Consider the following 7,703-nt stretch of genomic DNA (forward strand, 5'->3'; position numbering starts at 1 on the left):
TTATGTATTTGCATATTTTATGTCTTTTTATTTTTTTTCTCTTTTCTTAAAATTAATTTTTAAGTGCTTTTTTTGTAAACACTTTATATAATTTTTTTTTTAAATTCTCCAACATTTGGGTAGAATTTTTAAAAAAATTCTCTCAATTAAAACAAAATTAGCACTCATAACTTCCTTGAAATTCCATCATTGAAGGATTTTTTTTACATTTACATAATTAAAATAAAATGCCTATGACTCAATCAAATAAATATCAAGATGCAATTTTTAATTTACAAAATGTTTTATTTATTTTATTTAATATTTTAAATTAATAATTATTTAGAAATAAACCTTTGTATAAAAATAATTTTGAGATTACTCCCAACACTTTTGCAAGATCCTAGAATTAATTTCACTTTGAAAATTTTAAGAAAATTACCACTTTTAAGTTTCCTAAAAATTTCCTTTTTAAAAGGTTTATTCTAAATATTTATGATTTTTTAATTTAATTAATTTTTTTACAAATTTTATTATTCCTAATTAGCATTTTTTGAAATAAATTCGTAAGTTAATTTATTTACATAAAAAATAAAAAATAAAGAAATGATTAAGAAATTTTTATATTTTATTATTTATATAATTTTTGAAATAATTTTCCAAGTTTAAATATGTGCATGAAAGAAAACTAAATAAACAAATAAATAAAAATGAAAATAGAAACAAAGAAAGAATCAAAATAAAACAAAATAAATGAAATAGTCTAGAAAAATAAAAAAGTAAAAATGAGTCAAAGATATACCTAAATGGGTTTAAAACCTAAATCAAATGTCACAGCCCAATTCCCAGGTCATGACTGGCGCAAAGACCCAATAGGCGTGGCCCACTGAACCCAAACAAGCCTTTTTATGAAAACTTGTTTATTAGACCACCTGTCCCTCTTTTACCTCTAAGGTTCTTAATTCATTGTTTTCAAAAATAATTTCCGTTCAAAAATAAATCATGGCAACTGAACAATACCATTCACAAAATAATATTACCATTTGCCAACCTGTGGCAACATTATCATGCAAACTAAACATACAGTGTTTACAACAAATCTCATTAATTACATTTAAATAACCATATACACATACAAAAGACCTTGACTATCAGCGGAGTGACTTTGGTGTGGATACTATCATGGAGTGTTCTGGTAAACTTACAGTAAAATGAATAGGAGGCAGCACCTCTACCAAAAATCTAACTATCTTCGAACCTGAAAACTAAAATATGAAGTTGAAAAGGATGAGTATAAACCCAATGAGTGAACATAGGAAGGGAACAAGCAAACGATACGAAGAGTTTTTCGAAAACATGATGCACTCGTTTAAAAACAATGCAATTTTGTATATTATGAACAAAACTCAATGCTGTGCTATTTTTCAACTCATTTTAAAACATTTAGGAAGTTCAACTTTCAACATTCAATGCAATCACATAATATTTTCTCTAACATTTCTATAGTATGTGTAAACATGTATACAACCGTCGGTCATCAGCTCAAGTGCACTCTCACACCGCACGATAGCTGGAATCATCATCCTCCGGTCATCAGCTCATGTGCACTCCCACACTGCACATAGCTGGAATCATCACCCACCAGTCATCAGCTCATGTGCACTCCCACACCGCACGTAGCTGGAATCATCACCCACTAGTCATTAGCTCATGTGCACTCCCACACCGCACATAGCTGGAATCACCCGTCATCACCGGCATGTGCACTCTCACATCACACATGCGTGGTTACAATTATCATTCAACATTACATTTCAATGCATGGCTCATGTAACAACATGTAACAACAATCTTTGCATAACAATACATCACATGCCACAAATCAATTGGCAATTCAACATAATATTTCAAATATGTAATTCATCACATTATATGTATCGCATAATATAGGAACACATGAGTTAATCGCATTGCACAATTTCACAACTTAAAGACATTTCATTAAAGGCTTGTTCCCAGGCACATTTTAAAGCAAAGACAAATAAAGTTTTCAAATGATTCATTCCAACACGTGCATTTATCCCAAAACATTTTTAAATGCAAGTTCACTCACCTTAGCAATGTCGCCTAACGAAACTAGCACCCACAAGATCTTAATCCAGGTAGTCCCAAAATACCATTAAAACCTATATTTACCAATAAACCATAACAACCTCAATTGAGTCATAATCTGAATTTGATAATTCTAATAAATATATATTATACAATGTACACTTTAACCTAACACTTAACTTAGAATTTTAGTCTAATTCACAAACCCCTTAAACTAATTGTTCAAGCTTGAAGTTTTCTTTACCTTGGTGCTTGAAGGCATGAAGATCAACAAAACCTAACCATTTCAAGGAAAGAAAATTTGAAGAAAATTAGAAAATAAAGTCTAAAAATTACAAACCCATAAATCCTAAAATTCAAGAGTTGAAAATATATACCTATTGGCTTTGAAATGAAGATTTGTAGCCGAAATTCAAGTATTGATGAAAGTGGAGTAAAAATAGAAAAGGAAGAAAAGAAAGAGAGATTTTTCTTTCTCTCTCCTAGGGTTTAGATGTGCTAAAAAATGAGGTTAGAAGCTGTGGTTTTGGTGCCCAAGAAGTTAGGGGAAGGAAGAAGTAAGAAAAGAAAAGAAAGGAAAAGAAAACAAGGGAAAGAAAATGAAAAATCTTGATTTTTTTTTGGTGAAGGATGAAAATGGCGTTGGGAGGAGAAGAAGATGGAAGATGATGCCTTGGACATGATGGACGGCCATGGGATAAGGATGAAGGATCAAAGCTTCCTTTGGAAGCTTTGACCAAGCTTAATGAAAAAATTATCGTTTTACCCTCCAAGGTTCTCATCCTTTCAATTAAGTCCTCCCAACCCTATTTTAATTCTAATTTCTTTCTATTTTTCTTCCTTAAAACTTGTACCAATAAAATATCAAGTCTATGTCTCAATGCGATATCACCATAATATTTAAATATTTAATTACCCGCGTTAGCTTTATTTAATAAAGACACGCGGGCCCCACTAATGTCATTTTTCTCCGAACTTCCCTCATTCTTCTTCTCCCCCACTTAGATTGTCCATATTCTCCTCCTTCATGACTAATTTCGACATCAAATAAAATATTAATATTTTAATATTATTTTATCAATAAAATAATATTTTATTCCAAAATTTCCACTTGTCTCCTTAGCACCCAAAGTACCTTATTATACCCCGATTCACTTCTGAATCACTTTTTATCTCGCTAATTCATCCTCAATCAAAATATTATTAATTCATTATTACTCCCTCACATGTGGATTATTTATCTCTAGAATATTCTTTTTACCTTTCATCACTTTTAAACATTCTAATTAACCTCAATTGGCATCTGATAAGCTTTATTGGCCACTATATCAAAGTATGGCGTATTACATCAAAGGAGACCTAAAGTTATTAGGTTAAGGCTAGTCTATTTCCTTCTTCCCCTTTTTTTTTCTCCTTTACATTTAAACGGCGTTGTTTCAGGTGCCTTTTTTAAACCTTTAAAACCTAACTATAAAACCTACTCTCTTTTTTTCTCATTTTCAATCTATCTTTATCTTTACTCCTTTCCTCTCAATCCTCTTCCCTCAACTTTGACTTATTACTAAAATGGCTATAGAGAGAAAAAAAGAGCATTTTGGAGAGAGAAAGGGAGGCTTTTTTGCAAATAGGCATGGACAAGGAGGAACGAACGAGGACTTCTATCAGCAAGGGTTTTAGGGCATAAGGATACGCGGACAATTGGAGTTGGCATGGTGAAAGTCTTCATTGCATTCAGTTGTTGTGGATAATTTGAAAGTGGGGGCTTCATGGGTTGAAATCAAGGCAGCTTTTAACTGTTTTGGAGTGGTGGTGGATGTCTTTGTGTCGAGAGGCAAAGGTAAACGTGGAATGTCTTCAACATGGTAATGGAATGTTTTTTGCTGGGAAAAGATTAATGATTAAAAAAGCTTTTGCTAAATACAAAGGTGGTGGTGGTTTAAATGTTGGTTAACTAAATACAGGTATGGGTGAACGGCATTTGTTTAAAGATGTGTTAATGGACAAGGATAAGAATACTATAATGAGGTCTATCCATGTTGTGAAACAATTGAGGGTAATGGTCCAAGAGGATTTGAAAGTCTATGTTCCCAAAATCGGTAGAGAGTGGTTGAAAAGGTCAGTTATTAGGACAATACATGTGGGAGTATGTATATCCCAAATTAAGGAAAGTATTGCGGATTTGGGTATTAAAGCTAGAGTTAGAAAAGTTGGAGGTCTTAGGTTCTTTATTACTTTTGAGGATCATAGAAGCATGGATATGGAGTTGGCAGAGTCATTCTCTCTACTAAAAGAGTGGTGTGTGATTGTGTCTCCCTACGACGGTGATTCGCAACAAAAAGAGTTACAATGCCGGGTTTATATAGAACAAATACCAATTCATGTGTGGCATGAAATTTTGTTTAAGGCCTTAAGGGATAAATGGGGTGAATGCTTTAAGATAGACTCGATTTCTTTATTAATGAACTAGTTTGAGTTTGGCAAAATTTTGGTAAGAGTGTATAAGCTCAAATAAATTACCATGTTTTCCACTATTCGGGTAGTAATAATAAGTTTATAGTGCATGTAAAAGCTGTTAAGATTATGACAGTTAGCTCTAATGAGGATGGTGGTGATGTGAAGGGTAGTGACGGTGGTGCCTAACTGGTTTAGGAGTTCGCTCATGGTGGCAATGGGCAGCAAGATATTCAAATTTTGAAACTAGGAAATGGTCAGTTGGACAATGAGTTAGTTATAATTGGCGATCAGGAATGTAAGGGAAATAAAGAAAACAAAATTCAAAATTCAAATAGAGCTATTATCAAGACTAGGGAGACTCTTAATGAAAATGAAAGTCTTGATGATGAAGGGTTAGAGTATCTTGGTGCAACTTATTAACCTATTTTATTGGATAAAATTTTTTCTAGAATTTTCCAAGCATTGAAGAGGTAGGCAGATAAGGTACAAGAGTTGGAGGCCCGTTTTAATATGGAAAGTGCTATGGCTTGTAAACCACTTCAGACAATTTATGGAGATAATGATAAGAATAGGGAAGTTGGTAATAAAAGTTGTGACTTAATTGAAATTGTGTTGCACTTGGGAGTTTTCGACTTGATAAAACATTGGATAATGTGGAGACAAAGGGAGGTGTCGTAGCATTATTTGGACTGACAGGTGTGGATGAAGTAGACTTTATCTTTATGCTTAAGCAAAGGGATGTTGCTGGTCAATATGATGGAAATATTAGTACGTTGGAGGCGTTAATCATATAAAACAATTTATGGATACAATGTGTTAAAGATGGCTCCAACAGAAAGTTTGGGGATGATAGTAGTGATTTAGATGGTGCATTGGGATGTAACTTTAGAAAGGATTCAAAGTGTGTACTTAAGAGTGGTAAGAGGCGTCCTAAGGGGAAAAAAACCAAATGAGAGAAAAGATGTGTTTGTAGACGGTAAGACATTGAGAAATGGCAAGTCTATTGAAGAGACTTTTAAATGTTTCACCTGGAGCCAGAATCAAATGACTAATTGGATTGTAATATACAAGAGGTAGAAAGAGTTTGGCAGGTGTGCAAGAAGGCTGGATTAAAATTAGTAATGGAAAAAGAGGAATTAATTAAAGCTGTAACCTTGTTGGAGTAGGAGGAGCAAGGTCAGTATGCGTAATGAGTGGTTTAGGAGGTTGAGTGAGTGTGTTTAATTAATATATGAAGTTAATAATATGGAATATTAGAGGGGTTTGTAGATGGGAGAAAAAAAAGAGTAGTCAAAAGGGTCATAAATAAAGAAAATCCATCTACTGTTTTTTAACAAGAAACAAAGTTAAGAAAACATTTAAGCAACGTGTTTGAATTGTTGTGATGTAAGGATAAAATTAGAGGTTGTAGTGTGAAGTCGAAAGGTTTGTTTGGTGGCTTAATTTTGATGTGGAGGGATGAATTTTTAAATATAGAAGAGATAATGTTGGATAGAAATTTATTATTGTCATTGGTGTTGTGAATGGGATTTCTAGAAGATGTGGATTTATGAACGAATATATGCCCAATGATGACACTAAAAGAGCTAAGTTATGGTTAAAATTACTGTCTGAAATGAATAAACGTGATGTTTGGTGGTGTTTGGGTGGTGATTTCAACTTAGTCGGGTTTAAAGAAGAAAAGGTGGGTAGAAGGGATGTAATAAAAGCTACTATCGATTTTGATAATTTTATTCAGGAGACTGTGTTGGTGGATTTACCTATGGTAGGGGGTAAATTCACTTGGTGCAGTAGGAGGGAGGATGCTACCTTTTGTCGATTGGATAGGCTTTTAGTTGATTCTGATTTGTTGGCAGGTTACTCTGATATGGTTCAAGTATGTTTGTCATTTTCTTTATCTAATCATAATCTAGTGACTTTGGGTGGGATAGATTTTAATGAGGGTTTTAAGCCATTTAAAGTCTTCAATTATAGGTTAGAGGATAGTTTTTTAATATCACTTATAAAAGATAATTGGAGGCTAGATTTAGGTGGAATAAAAAAAGGCCGACTATATGGAGGAATCTAAAAGAATTGAGGCCTTTAATCAAGAATATGGGTGCATGCAACACCGGATTGAAGATTTGGAAGGTGAACTACATTTGTTGGATATGGAATGGCAAGATTTGTTGGTCCCAAATAAATGTGCTAGAGGGGGGGTGAATAGCACTTTTTGGCTCTTTTAAATATTAACTTATAATTGGAGACAAATGCATAATTAAAGAAAGAACTTAAAGATGAATAAAAACTGAAAACAAAATAGATAAACACACAGCTATTTATAGTGGTTCGGTCCAAGACCTACATCTACTACCTTGATTGTTCAACCAAGGATTTTCCAAACAATCCACTAAGTACAGTGAAATTACCAAGCTTTCACCAAGCTTTACAGTGGCTTTTTTCAGGCTCAGCCAAAACCTTTCACAATAGTTTTTCCCAGGCTTAACTATAACCCAATACCTAACTTTTCAAGGCTAAGTTAGAACCTTTACCTAAACAAGCAATCCTAACTTGATTGAACCCCTTAGAGTGAACTTTTCACTCTAAGAAAATAAAGAGAAATGAAATAGAAGTGTACCTATGATCACAAAGTTGATCTAAGTGGTACAAGTTGAAATGCAAAACACAACTACAAAGATGGGGCGTTGAGTGCAGTAAAGTGCAAAGAGATTTTTGCTAGTTTTTGAGCTCTTTTTGCTTGGAAGCCTTCTCTAAACTTGTTTCTAACTGTTGGAAGTCCCTTTTATACTTGAAAATTCCGCTCTGATGTGAGTTAGATAGTTTTTGACCATTGGAAACAGTTTGGTAGATATTCTGGCCATCAATCTGCCATTTAGTGCAAACTTCAAAATTGCAAGCAGAATGCTCTTAGTCGACTAATCGATATCTTAGTCAACTAAGTCGTCTCTGTCTTTTGATCCCAGTTTCTGGCAGTGTGTACTTAGTTGACTAACTCATTCCTTGGTCAATTAAGTTAGTTCTGTTTCTCAATACTCTTTAACCTGCCAACTTTTGATTTAAATCTTAGCTGACTAACTCTTCATTAATCGACTAAGGGGCTTCTGTCTTATTGATCAATTGTGACTTCCTTATTTCTATGCTCTTTGATATGTGCATTT

General features: G+C 33.4%; 1 long non-coding RNA gene across 1 annotated transcript; it reads right to left on the reverse strand.

Moving 5' to 3' along the window:
• Positions 2,099-2,732, reverse strand: LOC108660982. The gene is made up of 3 exons (XR_001926818.1): positions 2,469-2,732; positions 2,336-2,368; positions 2,099-2,165 (listed from the first exon to the last, which is right to left on the reverse strand). It is a non-coding gene; the product is annotated as an uncharacterized LOC108660982 (long non-coding RNA).

The sequence above is a fragment of the Theobroma cacao genome, chromosome 2 (assembly GCF_000208745.1).
Source record: "Theobroma cacao cultivar B97-61/B2 chromosome 2, Criollo_cocoa_genome_V2, whole genome shotgun sequence".
Taxonomy (NCBI): domain Eukaryota; kingdom Viridiplantae; phylum Streptophyta; class Magnoliopsida; order Malvales; family Malvaceae; genus Theobroma; species Theobroma cacao.